Source organism: Monopterus albus, unplaced genomic scaffold (genome assembly GCF_001952655.1).
Source record: "Monopterus albus unplaced genomic scaffold, M_albus_1.0 scaffold3.1, whole genome shotgun sequence".
NCBI classification, from domain to species: domain Eukaryota; kingdom Metazoa; phylum Chordata; class Actinopteri; order Synbranchiformes; family Synbranchidae; genus Monopterus; species Monopterus albus.
Window position 1 is genome coordinate 10,364,191 of NW_018127883.1, and position 22,705 is coordinate 10,386,895.

The 22,705-nt window shown below is 39.9% G+C and overlaps 1 protein-coding gene across 1 annotated transcript in view; it reads left to right on the forward strand.

The window, feature by feature from the left end:
• LOC109961271 (collagen alpha-1(XVIII) chain-like) overlaps positions 1-22,705 on the forward strand; it is a 44,789-nt gene that overhangs the window by 3,002 nt on the left and 19,082 nt on the right. The window lies entirely within an intron of this gene.

Genomic DNA, 22,705 nt, shown 5'->3' on the forward strand with positions numbered 1-22,705 from the left:
GAGCGAGAAGATCAGTGCACGGAACAGACTCCTTTTACATGCAGCAGTCAGCTCTAAGTTTATACATGGTATTGTAATGTAGTTAACTGGGCATCAGTCAGCTCTAAGTGTATACACGGTATTGTAATGTAGTTAACTGGGCATCAAAGGCCACATGTACTGTTTGTGTTACCAAGATGGAATAAAGCCTAGCTGGTTTCCCTCTTCACTTCTCCCCCTGCTGGATTTCTAAGGACTTTCAAAATTAAGCTTCCTCTTGCTGGTTTTTCCAGATTCACCAACCGTACCTTTAAAATGTGAATGCATGTATGCATTTATTAATTTGTGATGGAATTGCTTTTAAACTGTGTTTATAACTACATAAACAAGTAAACGAACGACAACAACAAATTTCTTTGGCCCAAGTTGTTAAGGATCCAGACATCGGTGCGGTTCAGTATAGATGCTCTATGGTTTCCATCTTACGTGTTCATAGAAGAGTACAGCTGGTGAATCAGCTGCTTTAAATCTTTACTAATGAAGAACCCACAAATGCAAATATGCAGCTCACTTCTTTTGGTCTCCATCTGCTGTACACATGGTATTTACTCACAAATAATGTTTTTAATTATCTTGGAGGAACAACATCACTTCCTCGGACACAGTTGTCTATTTGGGAAAACGAATGTGATGATGTCTTATTGAGGTCATGACTATATTGGAGGTGATGGTGAATATAATATGGTGGTTGACAATAATGATAACTATAATGTAGCCCTTAGTAAAATGTTTGCAGGGTGTTGGTGGAAACAGAGTCACAGACAGGGTGAATGTCACATAGTAGATAAATCTGTTCATTTAAACCAGGGGTCTCCAACCTTTTGTCCTTGGAGAGCCACTTTAACGTAATTAATGTGGCTGAGAGCTTCTCCAATAAGCTACAACAATGGGCTTTGACCAACACTAAAGTTGTCATCAAATAAAAACAAAAAACAACCAAGGTGTGGCAACTACTACATATGGGTATTGCTCGGACTCGTTTCATGTGTCAGCAAACTTAAACCGACTCAACATTGACCGCACATGTTTCTGCATCCCAGATTATTCTTGTTTACTTCCACCAGCTGCAAAATGTGGTCCAATACGACAGCTCTTATGATCTTCATTTGGATCCCAAATAAATTCTTTCACTTATAATTAATTCAGTTGTTTTTAACGACTTCCTCATAGTGACCAAAGAATTTAAAAAACTAAATTTGGTCATCATTGATTTGGCCAAATGATCTTAATTTTTTATTATTTTTTACTTTCATAAAAGAAAGTTTGGATAAACTTGTGAATAACATTCAAAAAGCTGGAAATGTGAAAACAGTCAGCATTTATTGTTAAACTGTATGTGACTATGGATTCTGCTGACATTAAAAATTCACAGTTTCAGACCCTCAGTGGTTGTATCTGCAAATAATCTAAAACTAGAAACTTGTGGTGTCCTCAAGGGTAAACAGGTTTGCTAAGTATGTCCTAGACCAAACAGGCCACAGACACATTGTGAGCACAGACACTGCTAGAAAAGATGGATGACTCTAAAGGCTGCATGACACCAAAGGACAAACACAGGATGTGTTAAGCAAAGGAAGGAATCTGTGCGGGAGGATGATGTGGACCACTAAGTGTCACTTTGAACTTCACTTTTTGTCACTTTTGGTAATTTGTCTTCTTGTAGTAGTCAGTTTGTAATGCCCTTGTGAACAAATCAGCGGAAGAATCTGAATACTTTTTCTTCCAAATTATAGTCGCTTTTCATTAAAAAAAAAAAAAAAACACTGGTGCATTGTTAACAAATTACAGTTCCAGAGTCTGTCTTTGTGTAACCTCTCATTAGTTTTTCCTTTTCTTAACATTAATCGTCACTCTCTGAAATCAAAGCTTTGGCTATGAAAGAGCGTTGGTGTGGCCAGCTGCTTTCTTCTTTTTAACACTGACCAAGACCAAAGGATGGAGAGCTTTACTATTTATGCCAATGATCCAAAGGTTTGCACTCTTAAATGTGATGCTTCTATTCCTTACATCTGTCTTGGGTTGATTATGAGGTAATGGTCCCCAGGGCATAAACACTTTAAGCTCCCACCCTACCGTCTTTGGTGGTTATCGGTCTATACAGAGCTGCAGAGTTTTGTGGTACGGGGCTCATTAAGCTTCTATTTTTACATTATTCCTCCTGCAGTATTTAAGTTGTGGCCAAATGTTCAATGATAATCTTGTTGAGTATCTACACCTAGGTTGTGGGTCAAGCTCCCTTATTGATCAGCTTTGCACTGGAATTTGTGATTGTGTTTCTTACAGTGTATTTACACAGCTGGGGCTAGGGGAGGCTAAGCCTGAGCAGACCTGAGGACAGTACATTGTAGACCAGGTGGTTTGTATCCTCTCAGCATCCACTAGTGAAGTGGCCTTTACCAATGCTCTAGCGTTTCCGCTCAGCGGCCTGTAACTGTGATGCAGGATGAAAAGAAAATTCCTCTCTGTAGCCGAGTTTTGGAACAGTGCAGTAATATAAACATAGTTACAGCTGTAAAGGGCATGTTTGTCACTGACCACAGTGCATCCCTCTGTGCTATGAGATCATTTTAATGAATAAAACATGACACGATGTAGCTTAAGGTCCTTCCTGCATTTCTGCAGGAAATAGCTCAGGTGCATCCAAACTGAAACTTACCATACTATAAAATGGTCTGAATTAGCATGTTTGTTTTTCCTGGAGCGGCCGGCTTCCTGACTTTTGCATTACAGAAGCCCAGTGGATGAAAATGTGGAATTTATAACAGTCTGGAAAATGTCTGTCAGGGTGAAAAGATAGAGCAGGAACAAGCAGGTGTCTGTTCAGAGAGAGAGGGCACAGCCTGTTAGACAACAGTGGAGCATCTGAGTGTCTGATGAGGTCATGGAGTGCGGAGCAGCTGTGTGTGGCTCAAACATGTAGGAAATGAGGATTTCAGCGTCCCTTGTTAAATTCAAATATGCCAGGGATTATAGTGTGGAAAAAGTAAACCTTTACCCAAACGTTGTACTGTATGAAAATGCTTGTGCATAGCCAGTGCCACCCCTAGGTGAGATCTAGCCCATGAGACCCCAGTGTGCAAATGTCATACACATTGAATCACACCATATTGTATGATGCTTGTGCAACGGGATCAGTGCAAACAAAAGTTTTCCAGACATTTCTGAAAAAACATGAATCCAAGTAGAGGTATGAGGTATCCACACTTCTGGTAGTGTAGATGTGTGTGTGTGTGTGTGTGTGTGTGTGCTGCAATAAGAGGACTTGTCTAATGTCATAGTAGTTGCCAGTGAGAATTCTTTTTACTTCTTCACTCTAAAATATCACATTATTTATCTTATCGTTGAGGTGGAAGAAAAGGAGACAACGGGAAAGTGAGACTCAAAGACATTCCCTGAAGAGCATCTTATTTTTTTTCCACAGTGGGAGATGGAATTAGAGAAGGTGTTGATGGCCGTTTTGTTGTGTGTGTGTGTGTGTGTGTGTGCTCAGCTGGTCTGCAGCTGCATTGTTTTTGAGCTCACTGTTGACTCACTTCCTGAAAATGCTAACATAAATCTCATTAATGGTTTGGTCTCAATTTAGCTTGTTGTTTTAGCACCACTGGCCAGTAAACATCAACAAATATCTGCATCTCTCTGTTAGCCATACCCGTTTTTCTCCGTTAGCTTAGGGTCTTTTTTTTTTTTTTTTTTTTGTAAGATTTCCTTTGTTTCATTACCTGCTTTTATACATTTACTGCTCTTTGTCCCTCATCTTTTCATTCTTTGTCTCTTGCTTTTTTCACCATTAACTTTCTTTGGTTGGAACTTCCCATAGTATTTAAAACACTGATGGCTGTTTTCACCTGTACTTTCATGCAGGGAATGAAAACTATGTGAAATCAATCAGTTTCACCTTGGCTTGTGGTTAATGCTTTGCTGCTGTCTTTGCTGGTGGTATCAGAAGCACGGGGTTTTCAGTAGAACAGTGTTAACCCGGTTAACATCGGTATCTGATGCCCGGAGCAGCAGCTCCATTGGTGCTTTTACAGTGAATAGTATATGAACTGAGGTAGAAGTGGATGGCTGAGTCAACACTGACTTTATCTCAGGAGAGCCCACCTGTTTACTGATGCTGTGTCAACAGTGTTCTATGCTAAAGGATACCTTTGGCATCAGTATGAGATGCAAAAGTTTACTCAATGAAGCATCAATATTTGGTGTTCTGAGGTGAGAATGGTAAAGATGGATTTAAAAGGCTTCAAACATAACTTTGTGGACAGAAATTAAGTCAAATAAGTCTCCTCACTTCTCTTTGAAGTGCCGAGCTTATAATAGTCAATAGATATACCGTAGGTCCTAAGTTGTTGAGGTTTATGTAATTATACCTGTCAATAGTTAGATATTCAGATGATCAAATCAGCTTGACAATTTCTCAGTGGGTTAACCCTAAATATCCTCCCAAATGCTTGAATGGTGATGAAGGAAAGTCAGTCCATCCATTATCTATACTGCTTATACCTGAACAGGGCAACAGGGGGCTGGAGCCAATCCCAGCTGACACAAAGCAAGAGGACGGGTCCACCCTGGACAGGTCGCCAATCTATCACAGGGCTGACATGTAGACAAACAACCACACACACTCCAATGGGCAATTTAGAGTCACCAGTCAACCTAAGCTGCATGTCTTTGGGCTGTGGGAGGAAGACGGAGCACCCAAATAGAACCCACACAGGCACAGGTGAGAACATGCAGACGCCACACAAAGTCCTCGGGTCGGCCAGAGCTCGAACCCAGAACCTCCTTGCTGTGAGGCAACATCATAACGCCCTGATGAAGAAAAGTGTTTTTCATTTTGCTCCTCTCCCTCTCATCTTTGCTGCGCTTGCTCACTTCATCCTGAAGTGCAGTACTGGCTTCAGTGAATCTAAAACACTCGACCAAGTGACCAGATGTGAGTTTGAAGATTTCTTTCTCTGCATGTGGTCTCACACTTCATACGTGTCTTCTCATTGTAAACTGTCCTGCAGATCATTTTTATGTTAAATGTAAAGTTATGCTGGTCCTTCTCTGCTGAGCCTCTATGTAATCGACAAAGAAAGCTGTGCACATTAACACTGGGTAGCTGCCCAGTTTAAAAACAGAACCAGCTTTGTGTAGCAAAGTTGTCAAGCTACACAATGTTGCAGTAATCAGGCATGTTGATTCCTTTAAAATCCTTTTATTTAACCCCATTCTTTGGTTGATAAATTTTGATTTGGGCAGTAAAATAGAGGGAACATCGAACACTGATGCTTTACCATCTGGCAGATTCAAGTTCCTCTTAGGAGCAGTTAGTTTTAAAATAAGTGTAAAAGAAATGTCTTCTGAAAACCTGGTTCCTGTTTTCTGTTTCCAAGAAATTAAAAAGTAATAGTAATCTGCATGTTAATTAGATGAACACTGGATTAACCCTTCAAAATTAAATGCAGCAATGCATTCGTGCCCAAGAATACATCTTAGGTTTGTGAAAACCATTGCTGGGCAACAGCGATTGTAATCCTGACACTGAACAACCAGACTTTTGTATAAATTGAGCATTTCTGAATCTTTGGAGGGAAAAAAGTGACATTTAGGTTTTGCTACAAATGTGACTTCCAATTTTGACACTTCAGTTTTTAGGTTTGTTGAACTGTCATCAGTCTACACAAGACCCCCCAGTCTTTTTCAGTCAGAATTGAGAGAAAAACTGACTAGATTTCCAAAAAGCTTCCAAATATGGGAGCAGATAAGACCACCCTTGTGTGGCCTCAGCAGCTTCTTAAAGAACAGTAACAGAAAGGCTGTGTTCAGACTGAGTTTCAAAGGTGTTAAAAAACGTAGACCTCTCCATTCATTTCTATGGGGGACTGTGCCCACTACAGCCAGCTCTGCCATCGCGGGGGGCTCCGGCAAAACGATGCAGTCCTGTGAGGTGAAAAAGCTGAATCTGGTTCAACTTTTTCAGCATTGCATGGTGACATCATCTGGCAAGACGCTGCGTTGACCAGTCACATAATGGGGGACGGTCAGAACAACTCGGCCTCACAGCAAAAAATATAGTAGCTATGCAAAATGTACTACTCCCACAATAACACCTCAAACTATGACATTGCTATGAAACCAAAAAGTTGAAACTAAGCTACATGGTTCAGTTTAGGCACAGAAACTAGATTAAGGTTGGGAAAAGGCCCTGAAACACACTTGATCTGAACACCCGCTAACACTTAACTAAAAAGCAGATCTGTTTTCCAACCTTGCACAAGCATTAGAGCAAAGGTCAATCCTTATTTAACCCTCTTCCACCAGAAAATGCCCTTTCTCTACTTTTTCAGTAGCTCTTGTTGAACTCAACAGTCACAGCAACACTGTCAGGCTATTTAATATAACTTGTGGTAGTTCAGTTTTTGTTCTAATAAAAAGCAGCAAATTGTTTCTGTCAGTAGTCGAGCTGCTTTCACTATAGACTGGAATGACAATCAGTTAAATGTTTGTTTATTTAACATAAGTGGTCACAGTATGAACTAATTAGCCTTCTACTTCCCTTGTGGTTCAGTAACATCTTGCTCATAAAAACAATATAAGACTTGGCACTGAGGGAGAGCTGAAGGCAGTGGATTTAATGGAAAATCATAATGGCTAGAAGCATGGATCACGCAAGTTAGCCAGAGTGAAATGCTGGCAGCTTTTGTATGCATTTGTCTGGCACATCTAGTGGTCTCTCTGGTAGGTAGGTATTATGTACTTTTATTTACTCATCACAGCAGTACAGTTTTTTTTAGCATCCCTGATTTTATTTTAATAATCCCATTAGTTTTCTACTCTGATCTCCTTCCATACATATGAAATAAAAATGCCCCTTCTCTTCTTTCACTTTTATAATGGACTGATATTATATTAGATGCAGTCTTGTTCTAGACTACATGTAAACTGAGAACAACCAACCTGATTTTCTGAAGTCTCTGCTCACAAAGCAGCTTTTAAATAAATCTCCTTGCTCCCAATATTTTTTTTTCGTTTGATCTGAACAGTACCGTTTATCACTTCATTGGCAAACTCAAACAGCTAAATCAAATCTGGTACTGTGGTCAAGGAGAAGACCATCAGTTAGTGTAATGCCGTGGCCGCCAGCAGAGACGTCTGCCCATTTAACAGGCATCTCTAGTTTTTGTAACTCTTCCACTGGCAGCAGATCCAAAACATGAACTTTGGCTCAGTTTTCTTTCAGCAAATAACAGCAACTGGGAAATCATTTCACTTTTGATGCATTATTGAGTGTAACCTGGCTGTGAGCGCTTCTGGCAGACACTCAAAATGTAGCTGAAATTCTCTTTTACTGTAATATTTTCTTTTTCCCTCTTGTGGTTTAGCCGAGCACAATAGGGTAAGACGTGAAAGTTTTGGAAGAAGAGGGGAATCTTGTCAGTTTGCCTCATTCAATCACCTTTTCTCAGCCAGAACCACTGAGAGGAGGTGGTTTTCCCTTGTTGGTTGTGGACTATCAGATATGTCGGTTCTCCTTTAAGAATTTGTTTTAGAATGACTAACGTATTAAAATGGCAAGATACCTAAAGTGAGTAGATGTATAACGTTAGAGGTGCAGGAAATATTTTGCATGTTCCTTCAAAGAAAACTAGTTGTATAATTAATTCTGAAAGACTTGGAAATGTCACAACATATAGTTTACCAGTAACCCTGTAATGGCTTTCTTTCACTCTTCTTTTTCCTCATCTCACTCCTATAACATGGTTTTAATGGCAGTATATAAACCTGACAGCCCACCCCTGTCACATCCTCCCTGTGTTTTGTACAAGAAGAAGATTAGTGAGTTGCTTTAAGGCCTTTCTGTGAGGTTCCCAACAGATACATGTCATAATCTGGAAGAAGAGTGTGACAGGCAGTATTATCATTATTATTTTGGCTTGTCTTATAAGCGAAGGACATGACTTAAAACTACGGTCTTTCCTAGGTTATGATGGGAAAAGCTTGTGGTTTCAGAGACATTTTCTCCATGTTTGTTCAGAAGCAGCAGAACAACACTTAAAAAGCCATCTGTAAAATAGAGTTTGGGTTTATTGTGCTGACCTCTGGCTACCTTTATCTCCAGATGGACTGTGATGTTGTGTCCTGTTGGTTGGCTTCCACTATCGTTTAGAATGAATCAGGATCATAATTTGCTTTTTGTGTAGTCTTGTAATGGCTGTGCTCTTAAGTTTGACCTGGTAAGATGAAATTTTACAGAAGCAAATTTGCACCCAGCCCATCGTTGCCTGTTACAGAAACTTCTGGGAGATGTATAGAAAGCAAGACAAGATAAGAGAGTACACAGTTTGTTTGTTTTTTCATGGTTGAATAAGTTTTTTTTAAACATGAAATTAGTTAAAAGTGATAGGGCAGTGAAGACCAGAGGCAGACTTTTGAGTTTAGGAAGGTCAACAGCCATGTCATACAAAGTTAAAGTTGTAGATGTTAAATAAGATGAAGGAAGGTAAAACATTTTTGAAAAGCAACCTTTTGGTCTCTTGTACAGCGTATTAGAATAGGTTATCTTCAATCAGGGTTTCCCTACCATAGAAAGGCTTAGATGCAGTGCTTAAGTGTCTTTGTGCCTTAGCTGAATAAATGTAAAAAGGCACCTTTATCAGAATGAATGTATAAACAATGATAGGAAAACAAACCAGAAGTGACATGATCTCATACTCAAAATCTCAAGTGATCTCAAATGAAAAACATTTTAAAAGTACCTAATCGGAAAGCCTTGGGAAAATCCTGCTTCAGCTATGTCACCGTACATGGGATAACTGTTTTGTCCAGTGCCAGCGTCTGCTGGATTTGGCCATTTTTGGGTTCATATTGTGCAGCTGACTATTGGTTTAAGGAGACCCTGATGAAAATGGGTGAGACAAATTTTTTTCATAGCTATAAAGAGTATTTGGAATTTCCATATTCAAGTGATGGAAGATGTATTTTTCATAGTTGCCTCATCAGGTCAGGCAGAACCTGCAGAGATGAGCAAGATAGATGGCAAAACAAACGTTTACTTCAAGCAGCCCAGACTGTGTGTATTCTGACTGGAACGACATTTTTGTTGTTTTTAATCAGAGCATGGTGCTGTCCATCCTAAACTTTTCCAGCAGGTATTTTGGTTTTCCAGCATTTGTTAGCAATTTGTGTGTGTTGTCAGTACAAAGCACCAGAGCTGGAAACAATTTACTTTGAAAAAAATTATATTTACATACAGTGCAGCTAGAAAATTGTTTCATGGAGGCGTTTGAATTGGAGCAGAAATGCTCCAGTGGATTATTTAGAGCGCTGACTAACAATAAAAATAAACAAAACTAAGTTCAAAACTAACTCCATCTTCTAATCTATAACACTAACTCACCCCATTTTCAGTTCATGATGCATCACATCAGAAAGCTTGTAACTTGAGCTCTGTAAGCTAATTCTGATGGTCTGTTTTTAGAGATGCTTTGTGTGTGTTGAGGATGAGATGGTCATGCTGGCGGTTTATCTCCTAGATGAGGAAATGACCTCCAGGATGTTGAGCATCAAAGAACCTGTCAGGCTGTCTGCAGGTGCTGTGGAGGCAAACAGCTCTATTACTGGGTCACTTTTAACAAAGAGAGAGGTCTGCTTCTGAAGCTGGAAGGATTTACACCCACCCAAGAAGTCTCACACACATTTTAACCAGCTGAAACTCAGGAACATTTGCTTCTGGATTAAGTTACATCATCAATGGCTCCATAAATCAAACCTATCGTGCTGGAGTGCAAAATGACAAATTCATTATTAGAGAGAGAGAGAGAATTATTTCTATGAGTCAAGAATAACCATCTCACTTCCAGTCTCACAACTTCAGTTTTTATGTTTTGTAGTTGTAAATCTAACACATTTCCACTCAGAAGCAGTGTTTAGTTTATCTGAGCCAAAGGAAGACAGTTATAACATTATTAACGGTGAATATCTGTGTAGAGTCTGTTCCTTTTTGTCATGACTTCTTTTTTTGAGATTTTGGATGAATCCAAAACTTACTTCTTCATACGGTCTTCACTTTTGCCAGCAGTTTTGTATCATTTTCAGTTGGCTGTAAAATGTGACATTAGAAATTTAATTTACAACTGTATTGACCAATTAGGCATTTTAAATCCTTTGCCAACTATTTGTAGACACCACTTTTTAAAATTTTATGTGCAGCTTTATCCAGTATCATTATAAACTGAGGTCTTTTCTGACATTTAATTGACAAAAACATTTCTAAAATAGCTGATGCTGTAGCTTCTTCTTCACTACTGGTCCTATTGCCTCCATGCTTTTGTCTTAGTGTTGATCTATACAAGTCATCTAATGCCTGGGTCAGACTGCACAGTGGTTGCAATGCTAGATTACATGATTATATAGTTGTACATTCTTGGACGAGGGGTATGACGGACTATATCTTTGTACGTAACTAAGCTCAGCCTGCTGTTGCTCACGACTTGGAGTTTCCAGAGACCAGGAGAATGTAAACACACGATAGTGTATGTGGTGTGTGTGATACTGGCGGCTTGTGCTCAGAAAAAATTTAATAAACACTTGATGTTGAAAAAATTCCGACATGCTAGACTTAGTGTTGGGATGTCGTGAGGCATCTCAGACGCAGTATTGGTTGTCATTCACTATGACATACTATATGAGATTGATCAGTTGACATGTGAGACTTAGTTTGTTGGTTCTGGTGCCCTACAGCCATCGGGCTTAAATGGTGTCATCTGAACCAAGCATAAGATACAGTATCACAAAGAATCTGTGTATAGAGGGAGAAACGGGGAGGGTGCAATCCTGGCATAGTTGTGATATTTCGTATTAAAATGTAATCGCTTACTCATTCATTCTTCCTTTATCATCGATCTGTGCTGCATAACCTCACATTCAGAAGAGGCAGCACTCCCAAGCTTCAGCGGCTTCTTTCTATGTCTGCCACTGCCTTTAAAACAGGAGGAAGGGCCAGGCATTAGAGCCAATAACACAATAATAGAATACTCTTTTTCTTTTGACTCTGTTTTAAACATGTCACACAGCTTAAGTGTAGACCTGACGGCGACACTTCAAATCTGTTACAAAGCAAATTTTCTTTGACAAGTTGACGTTATGGAGATAAACAAGTCGAAGATGCTCTTTGTGCTGTCGTATGGGCACAGTGAGTATGGCAAATAGTCATGCTGGAATCCACAGAGCAGATTTTCTGTTGTACAGAACTAAAGATGAGAAATGTACATCTGGCTGTTTGTCTGTAGTAAAAAACTTTACAAGGCAGATTGTTCTGAAGCTTGTTATTGCCTTTAATAAGGGCTGTTTCTCATATCATACTCTCTTCTACTATTCTTTCAATTTAGATTCAGTTCTTTCTCACTCCATTGTATCATATTCAAAACACACTGTACTGCCTAAATCCTACACTTCAAACCACCTTGAGTTTGCCCAGATGTCCAGCTCCCCCATCTAGAAAACTTTATCCAGTCTCTAAACAGTTTAACAAAAAAGGCCTGTCCACCTCCAAATGAGAACTCCTGAAAGGACTGACCTGTCTTTTCGCCACTTCAGGCTGATGGAGAAGAGAGGAATTTTAAGTTAAAACAACAAGCCAGTAACCTTGACCTGGTTCTGACCTGAGAAGTAATGCTGAGTGTTTGGTTGTTGTAGGACAGTGGGGGCAAAGACAGGGACATTTCTTCCCTAGATGTTGACCCAGTTTAGCAGCCACAGTAAATTACCAATACATTTGGGATGCAAGAAGACAGTTCTGTTACTTAGAGCAGCTGCTAGAGTGAATGTCTCTGCTAAATAAACATCATTTCATGTTTGAAATGAACGCATTGTGCTCAGGTCATCCAGGCCATTCTCATCTGGGTCAGCCAGGCCGATCAAGACTCTTCAAACAGAGAGTCAGCCGGCACCAGAGAAGCACCCACACTTGACTCAATGAATGGACTGGACTGCAAGTGGATTGGCCAAGGGCCCGATCTTCAGATTGTAGTAAACAGCTCACACTTCGAAGTCAAAGCAGATGGTATCACTCAGACACCCTGTCCCTCCACCCCGTCTCTGCTGGATTGCTCTGGATAAACTACATGAGTATTTGTTGTGCAATGAATACAAACATGACAGCAGAGGTTTTTGCATTCAGTGTAGTTCTGCTACAGTTTAAAACATTTTTTTTTATCTTTCACCGTTCTTTTGTTCATCTCTCGCTCTCATTCTCTATGATGGAGTATTAGGCCCATATTAAGGAAAAATTAAGAGAAGCAGGAATCTTCTTCCTTCCATTTGTTTTCTTTTGTGACCCTGCTACTCCATCACATGTTCTCTCAGCATTTTTACCACTTATTTTCTCCCCCTTTCTTTCCGGTAGGCGCTGTGGTAAGCCTTGGCCATGTCAAAGGTGTTTTATTGATTAAATGGAAAATGACACTTGCACCTTTCTTTCTTTAATCTCTTATCTTTCTCTTCCACATTATCACCTCTCTTCATTCACATTTTTCTCTTTCACCCTATCACTCTTTCATCACATTCATTTCAATTGGAAAATCATCAGTTCATCCCATCTTCCCATCTTTTCCACAATCGCTTTGCAGCTCGTCTCCACAAGCCTGAAGGTTTGATACTGAGGTGGCAAGTTGCCAAAAACAGGCAGTGTTTTAAAACTAACCCATCATTCCTCTGACACTGTGGTAGGAGTGCATTTTCTGCAGCTGGTTAAACATGGCTTGGGGTATGTGGAAACAACGTGCCGATTACATGGAGCCCCTTTAACATCTGACCCCTGTGGACATTTGCCACCAGCCTCAAGTTGCTCTAATTACCCTGAAGGCAGAGTAAAGAAAATGTCTTCCAAAAACTTTAAGTAACTTTTTCAGGCAACACATTATATTAAGTGGCAATGAGAGGTAAAAACTTTAACTTCAGAAACTAAAATAATAAAGATTTCAAGGACTTTTTGTGTTTATTTCCACAGTAATTATTACAACACCTCAGCAATGAAATTACTGTCAGGAGGAAAACTGTTAAGGCTGTAAAACTGGACCTCTCAAGGACTTCATCTTCTATTTAAATAATAAAAAAAAGACATTTTCTTTAAGACTTTCTGCTCCACCATCCCTATGCAAGTAGCATCAAATCTCCTTCCTACTATTGAGCATTTTTACTGTATTAGTTTGTTTGTTTGTTTGTTTGTTTAAGTAAATTTCTAATTTAGTTTGCCAACGTTTGGGAGCATTAGCTCTCCCACAGTTGGTTTTGGATCATTTCAAATAAAACACAAAAAGATGTTTTTAACTCTACTGATGTCACTTGTATACTCTGTATGTCTAAAGTACAATAGCAGTACACTGACAACCCAAAGTAATGTACATGACTAAGACAAGGTCTCATGGTACAATTATGTCTTTACCTGTATACTTGAGTATGCAAGTTTCTGCTGTTGTGGTTTTAATCACCAAAACATAAAAATGAAAACTAGTGTACCTGTGATATTCTACTAAAAAGTGACCTGAGGAATTTTCTTTAGGTGGAAAAAATTAAAAAATGCATCAGATATTCAGCTTTACAAAGATTGATGTAGTTCTATAGCTGATGCTGCCAAGTTGGCGCCTTGTTGAGATAAAACTAAAGTGTTTCTGGTGAGACACTGACCTAACCAACTAAACTATTTCGCTTTTGGCTGTCTGCGGTTTTTAGACCTGCCAGCAGAAAAAAAGGCCCTTATCAGTGACCCTAGTCCTGTTCAGTGTTGGCTTATATGGGCACACTCCAGAGCCTTGAATCACTGGTTTCCAGTCACACCAAAACAACTTCAAATGTTCACAGAAAGTTCACTTCCTATATTACTGAGCCAAGATTCCTAAACCTGGGTTTCACCTCTGTTTGCCCAGTTATACTCATGACAGTATAAGCTTATTTTGCCCTGACCTGAAATGACCTCTCTTCCCCTGGATGCTACTCTACATTTATGTTTTTGTCATTAATCAGCCATTGTATGCTTCTCTGCAGTGGTGGAAAGTAACTAAGAAGTAATTAAGTACATTTACTTAAGTACTTATGTTCAATTTTGGGGTATCTGTACTTGAGTATTTTCGTTCTGTTACTTCATACTTTGACTTCACTACATTTTAGAGGCAAATATTGTACTTTTTACTCCACTACACTGATTTAAAGCTTTAGTTATTTTTCAGAACCAGGTTAATACTAAAATACTGCATGAATATAAGATTGTATTGTTCCCTGGTGGAAGCAGCAGTAATTCAAATTAAAAGCATATAAAGTAGTAAGCCTGTAAGACCACCGGCTGAGAAGAGACGGTCAACCCTGCTACCCAAGATGAAACTTGGATGAAACACAAGAATGTGCTCTTCTGACCACACAGCACCTTTGACCGAAATCCAGATTTGACTTTACCTGTCACACATAAGGCTCCCGTTGTGTTTGTGCAGTGCAGTGTGAGAGAGAGGCCTTTTAAAAGCTTTATTCATCAAAATTTCTATGTAGTAAATAAGTCATTGTTGCAAGTTTAATCCTGTATGCTTTCTGTTGGCTATATTTCCCCATATAAAATGAAATGTTGTCATAATGTTTGGCCACTGGCAGAAAATCCTCTTAGCACACAAATAGTGAAGAACTGAGCTTTAAAAGGAAAATAAAAAGCACTTGATCCAGATGAAGCTGGAAAATCGCAATGATGGATGAACATCTAAATCCACTGCCACCAACCATAAAGAAGACAAACCCAGCTTGGTGACAAATGATTTCTTGATCCTGCTGAGGAATGACAGTAAAACTCAGCTGCTTTGGCTGTAGGATTACTCAACAACGGGGGTTGCTGTAACAATTTCCAATAGGTTGAGACTCCTAAAGGACGAGACACGGGCAGCCAGAGGAGAGAGAGGTCCCCGCTGACGGTCCAGCCCGAAGCAACCTTGTGCTAATCTCGACTTCACTTACTCCTTTGCTTGTCTCACAATTCCTATGCTTGCTAGAGGTCACTAAACTGTAGCATGAAACTGCTGGTCGTAATTACCTGCTGGCTCAAACAACATGCAGGCATTTTTTTACAGGAGGAAATTCTTGAATCATACAGTAAGTGTTAAGGCAAGATGTAATCAAGACTCTGCCACTACTGGACAGACCAGAGCTCTGTGCAGGGCCTAACTGGGAATATGGACAGCCTTTGTTTGACTCAATATTGGGGCTGAGACTTTGTAGAGCAACATTTCTGAGCCAAAAGCCTAATGTGTCATGGAAAAATGATAGAAGTTGGATGCAGCTGGTGGTGATGTCGTTGCTAACAGTAGATTAATGCAGACGGGATCTTTTTTCTTCTCCAGTCAATAATGATTACATTTCACGTTCTCAGCAACTGCATCATTGCTTTGTCACAGAGTATGAATGTGGAGATGTGCAACAACAGAAGCAGGCTCTTTTGAAATGTACTTTTTAACACAATTCTGTTATTTTAAATGTTGCCAAATGTTGTGATCTCAAAGTCTGTGCAGGAAAAAAAAAACAAATAGTGTCATGGCCTTTCCAGCAAAGTCTGTTTGATTCTTCTGATAAATCCTGTACATTTCTTAGCTGCCAGAGGTCAAATGGAGCCTGTGGATAGCTTAAAAAGAGGAGCTAGAGAGCGATTTATCCATATGTGAATTGAAATACCTGTGAACACATGCCTGGCAGTGTTCCAGCAGCAAAGATGGGAAGGTTTGAAACTGCTTATTTGGCTTATACAGAACATCTGGTTCATCTCACAAGCAGCTGAAATTTAAATGGCTGTAAAAAGCTGTTTCCATTTTATGGGATAATCAGCTGTGCTGTTCTATTGGTGGGCTATTAGAGAGTGGCTCAAGTTGAAAATGGCTTTCTGTGACAATTGCTGGAGCCAAATGTTTGTACTCCTGGCTTAACAGAAACAAACAGTACTTTTTAATATATATTTTATATATAAACAGTATATATACTAAACTTAATTCAAAGGAACCTATGGTTCTTTGACAGTAAGGGAGCTTAATCCTGATAGTTCTGGGTTTTCACCACTGAAAACAGGCCACTTTTAAACGTCTGCTCTACATTAAAGCTGCACTTTGGAAACCCCACATGGCACCTGCAGATAACAGTTTGCATGTCCAAGCATATGAAGCGCTCGATTGTAACTGCTGTGGTGAACCTAGACTGACTTCACAGTTCTCTGTTGCAGCCTTAATTTGTAATTTATGCTGGAAGCACACACCACCAAACAAAAAAAAAACAAAACATAGTTGTCTCTAGTCATGCAAATAGTTTTGGTTTTATGTGCAGACGCTGAGATACCTACACTGTCAACAGATTTCATAAAGCCTATCACTTTGATAGAAAGTAGGTCAAATGAAAACGGCTGATTTTTGATGAGTGTTTTAATCCATCACATAGAAAAATCCACTTGTTTCGATTCCACTGGTTGGAGACAAACAAAGACTCGTATGTCAAAACAGTGACAAATAAGTCCTGAAACCAAATCTGTCTCCATGGCTACATACCAGTGTCTTTTTTTTTCTTTTTTTTTTGTCAGTATTTGGCTGAACCCACCCTTTATACAGTGGAGCAAACTTTCCCATGCAAATCATTCCTAGTACATCTTCACGGTCTCTATCTCCATGTGTGGCTCATGTGGTTCAACTGCTGATGTAGTGTGCTTGCAACACCCAAATCAGTTTTTCCCCACCAGGATGAATAACAGCAGTGTCGATCGCCATCTGTTTCAGAATGAAAGGCTGCATCGGGCTGAGCAACTCTCTGACTTGAAGACATTCCTTGTGTGTTACTGTCTGTTTCTGTGCACATGCTAACATGCAGGCCGCTTATTCCTCTAGGAACATGAATATCATATTCACATGCCTCATTCCTAAGATATATGGATCTCACATTTATGAGGGAATATGATACATTTACCAGTTTTGTGGAGAATGTGTCTTTTCCTTGACTAGCAAAGAAAATACAGTATACTCACCGACTGTACTGTATAAAGCTATGCAGTCCAGAAAGACATGGATACCTGGAACTACTACTACTAGAATCTACCTTCGTTTTAGGACGCAAATATTTTATGAGTAGTGAGTGTTATAGGTAAAGTGTAATGAATTACAACCCAAAGTCATGAAAACCATAGTTACAGGAGTGTTATCGCTCTGTTTCTTCACAGCATGCTAACGCTTCAGGCTTCAAAAACAAGAAAAAAAGCAATAAAATGGGCAAAAATAAGCAGTGATGGAAAATAGCTAACTACATTTACTCAAGTTCTGTACTTAAGTAAAACTTTGACATATGTGTACTTGAATATTTATATTTTCTGCTACTTCATACTTTGGTTTCACTACATTTCAAATATTGTACTTTTTACTCCACTACATTTATTCCACTCCAGTATAATCATAAACTTTGTTGATTACTGATGGAAAATTCACAAGTTACCCAGCAATCATTCAAGTTATAAGTATATAAGGTAGTTAACAATAGCTCTACCTTTACCAGCTGCAACTGTGATGTACACAGTAATGTATCAATAGTCATAACAAAATGTGCTCTTCTGCAGCACTTTTACTTTTGGTACTTTTAGTGTATTTTGATGTCAATACTTTAATTTTATGCAGGAGTTACTTGTAACAGACTATTTTTACACTGTGGTATCTCTGCTTAAGTAAAGAATCTGAAAACGTCTTCCGGCACTGAAAATAACCAAAGTTTTCTGCCAATAGAACAGGAAAATTTCAATTGCCAAGAATTTTAGAAATGAATAAAAATATCTAGTCTCAAGGGAACCTATCAATGTCTTAAAACGAGTGCAGCTAGACTGAAAACAAGTACACTTATCTGATACAAAGCACTTTTACTGTTGTCATTGTTGATCAAACGGCTTTATGACCCATAAAGTCAAAACCAGGAATAAAATTTTGGTAACAAACTTTGAAACATGTGAGGTGTTTTACTGTAAAAACTGCCTGAAAATCAAGAACTATCTTGTCAGACAAAAAAACAACCATCTGTTACCTTGATTTTAAGATGCATCCTTGTACTTAGGTTTCACTTTTTAACAGTCTTTGATCTTATTTTACCCATGGCTCTGCTCTGCTTAATGACTGCCTAGACGTGACACTTCCACTGCTAACAGAGCAGCTCTGTGCTAAATGGGAGTCTCAGCTGACCACACATGCACGTATACACTCAGAAGATAAATATGCAGGCTGTGTGGACTTAGTAATTTACCTGGAACTTTCTAGTTTTCACAGCCCATCGCTGACATCACCCCTGCTCTGTCAATCCAATACTGTAATCCTTTTGAATGAAAGCATTTGAAAAGTCTTAAGGAATCAGGTTTGTCTGATTGTTGAATAGAGCTGAAATCCCGGTTTAAGTCTACTTTTGTTTAAACCTTCTGCCATTACACAGCTTTCAGGAGCACAGCTGGTCATCAATGAACCTTTTCCAAATGTAACAGTTGTTGAAGCGCTGTGTGGTGCATGCAGTGTTTCTGCATGTTTTGGTCTGTTCTCCACAAAACAAGTGTTTTATACCACTAATCATTTTCCAGATGACATAGATCTGATTCCCAGCCTTCTAAGCAGCTATTTGATTTATTCATATTTATAATTTGTCTTTATAATTATGTCAAAAGCGAGTTAGTGTTGCCTGATAATGCAATTGTCAGCAGGTGCATCCCCTGCTGTTGCATTCAGGGACACTTGGACATTCTATTTCTAAATCTGCTGGCCAGAAGTAACTTTTTTTTTTACAGCATGCAGAAATTTTCAAATTATTACATCAGTGTTCCCATGTTGTTTTTGTCCGCTATCATACCTCATTGTTGAAATCACTTTTCATTCTTTTGGATTTTATCATGATTGGGCTATTTGTTGATTTTGTCAAATGTTTCTTTATACAAGTTTGAGATGTTGGGGAGCAGACATGATTACACATCATGATGGGACCTGGCAGAAGGAGTAGTGCGTTTGTAAGATGTGATCTGACCACAGCGACAGAGCATGTGCTGCACAACAGTGAGTGTTTGTATTTCTGCATGCTTGGGAGAACTTTATGATCCATTTGTTCTGGATTATTTTGCTGAAGCAGGCCCGTCTGTGTGCGTGTGAATGCCTGTCTGATTAATGTAGAGTTGTATTTGTCTGAGGTTTGATTACATTCCATGCTCAGAGTCTGTCATCAGGTGTGACAGCTCATTATAAACTGCTGTGGGCTGACTGACAGCTGTTTAAAGACCGTATCTATCATCACCACATTATTATGATCTCTAGTCAGACCGGCGGCAACTGTCATTTTGTCTGAAGTGGCGGTTATTATAGTGTGACAGGGACCAGTTCTCTGAGCTTATAATCACCTGTTCCATTGCAAGTGCTGCTGGATCAGAAAATATACATGTGTGCATCAGAAGACAGAGTTTTTCAGGTCAAAATGTAAGTAGGTTGTGCATCCATCATGTGAGTGTGCATATTAAACAAGCAAAGAGACAATACCAGTGTGAGAGTTTTACCATTAGCTGTCTGTTCTGACATCTCTTTCAACATTTCACTGCAGCCTGGACTGTGTCACACTGGGGTATTCTCAGTCAGACACATACTGATCCAGTTAAGAAACAGTCGTGTGGAGACAGCAGTGTTGGGATCAGCTGTTGCTCATTTGGAAAGGGAACAGGCATACAAACACTAAATACCCTGATTTCTACTGTCCCATAATGCAACAGAGCCCCACTTCATCATAGTCTGCTGAAGCCGTTGTCATCGACAGCTGATTTTTCCTCAAGTTATGTTTTTCATAAATGGAAGCACTTGTTCTTTGTTTCTGAAGCACTGGCAAAATCTCACTGACTTCCTGTATAGGCAGAAAACATTCCTCCCCTGATGTGAAGTCACGCAGCATTAAAACAAAAATCAGCAAAATCAGGTCATGAAATAAACTATGTTGTGACTGTGTGGCTGCTAAAATTATCATTTAAACTCCAGTGGTCCGACACATCATCTTGTTCTCAAGCACCCTGTTACAGACTTATCTTCAGGTAGCATCATTTATTTCATTCATGAACCTTGAAGTTATCAGTGTGAGCACTGGCCACAGGATGTGCACTGTATTTCTTGAGCGCCTCTCTCTGCTCTTTCTCTTGCCCTTTTCCAGTGCCAGTGGTGCTCAGTCAGCCAAACCTTATTACTCTGAGAAGTCACACCCCGGCTACAATTACTCCCAGCTGACATCATCCTGCGCTGGATTGTTGACCACTTTTAATAGTCACACTATTATTAAGATCAAATAATCCATAACTCGCCAAACAGCCACATTCCTCAACATGGTCAGCTGTTTGTTTAAATGCATGCATAACACCAGACAAACACTGATTCTGCAAACCTCTTGCTGCCTAATGAGAACTTGAACAAGTGTATCTTTTAGTTTCTATGGTGATCCTTCCAGCTGTTAGGAACATCTGAAGTGATGTCACTTTTTGGCAAAGACAGAGAGAAGTGACAGGTTGAACTGCTGCTGGCAGACGCGCTTTGGCAGGACTTTACCACTGACAGCACAGAAGATATAGAGCAGAGGTTTAATATAGAGGCGAGGCAGCCAATGAGCCAATCACCAGTTATTGTTTTTAGGCTTGTCTGGAATCAGAAAAGGGGGTAAAGAGGAAAATATTTCTTGATTAGTTTCAGCAGACTTAGATTCCGCTGCATCAGCTTAGTAAGATATTTGTCAGTCTATACTTCTTTGTGTGGTTGCTAATGAAAAGATGAGGAAGAAGACACTTAGAGGGACCATTTTGCTGCTGTTTTGCTCTTTTAAATGTGGACACTTTTTTTTTTTTTTTTTTTTTTTAAAACCTTGAAAAGCCACACTTTGTTTTCAGATCCAAATTTTCCGTGGATGTAGTTCAAGATTACAGCTCCCAAGCTCTTGAACCACAAGTATAGCATCCAGAGTTGCTTGGCTAAAATGAGACCACTACAGTTCAGCTAAGTTGGCTACAGTGGAGGTTATACAGCAGAACGGTGTGGGTTGCACTTCACTGTTGTTTTTTAATTGCTACAGACCATAGGGGTTTCAGTTCAGTTAATGTGCGGTGGAGGATGTGTGCATTGCTTCCTGTGGTGAGCCTTACTGGCCACGTGCGCGCACACACACACACACACACACACACACACCCTGCACTCAGAAGTCCTAAAATTTTCCCCTTTCTCTTTCTCTGTCATTCCTTCACACACTTACAATCCACATGGTAAAACTTGATTTACAGAAGCTGCTGCTGTGCAGCACGCGTGTATTAGTCTAACGTAATGCCTTCCAGACGCCCAGCTTCTATACCCTGCTGCCTGTACACACTAAACTAACAGACAGTTGTTCCAGGGACCTTCTCACTAAGGAGAACCAGGTGTGGTGAGCTCTCTGAGTGCCTTTGTGTTACATATATTATGGGGACTGAAACTTGTTAACACACTCACACTGGGAGGACTCGAAATCACTGAATTTTAGGGTGGCAGTGTGGTTAAAGTTTAGGGTCAGGGTTAGTTGTTAGGGTTGGGATAAGTCAACAGGAAATGACTGTAAGTCAACATAAAGTCCCCACAAGGAATAAAACCACAGCATGTGTGTGTCTGACAGAGAGAGGAGGAGAGAAGAGATGCTGTGGGAGATGATGGGTCTTTGGGAGAAAGACCATTGGCTCAATTTTACTTATATAGGACACAGAGGCAAACACAAGTCTAAACTCCAGGGAGGACTCGAAATCACTGAATTTTAGGGTGGCAGTGTGGTTAAAGTTTAGGGTCAGGGTTAGTTGTTAGGGTTGGGATAAGTCAACAGGAAATGACTGTAAGTCAACATAAAGTCCCCACAAGGAATAAAACCACAGCATGTGTGTGTCTGACAGAGAGAGGAGGAGAGAAGAGATGCTGTGGGAGATGATGGGTCTTTGGGAGAAAGACCATTGGCTCAATTTTACTTATATAGGACACAGAGGCAAACACAAGTCTAAACTCCAGACGAAGGTGCACATGGTTGTGTTCAACAAATCTGTGCAATTTTTGTGACCACCAGCGCTGGCACATATTGAGCACAGCCAGGCACAATATGGAAGAGAGGCTGAAGTAGGAGCAGGAGGAATGCATTCTGAGCACCTGGAGTCAGGACAGGCTCCTCTCATCCCCAGGCTGTGATTTGATCCTCTGAAGTTAACCTGCTCAGGAGCAGGGGCCTGTATCACAAACCAGATTAGTAGCTTGTCCAGCTGTCTTTGGGATTAACTCAAGTTTTACAGTATAGTGAAGCTGGCTCACTTTTAATTGGACTGGATCATCATGGTGACATATGCTGCTTGGCTAGCCTGCTCCGGAGCAGGTTAATGTCATGAGATTGGATCAGAACCTGCCAACAGCCATCAGATCACTGGAAAAACTGAGTGCTCATTCCTACAAGATCCTGACGGGGACACAAAAGGTTGCATTAATGTGATAAATAATAAAGAGGAATCTTTTTATAGATCAGTCAGATTGTTTTACAGTTCCAGGCTTTCACAGCATCCATCACCAAAAACTGTTTGCAGGCTCCTGAAGACACACGTTCTCGGACCTTTGCCCAGAGCCTGGATATGTAGGCCTAGACCAAACTA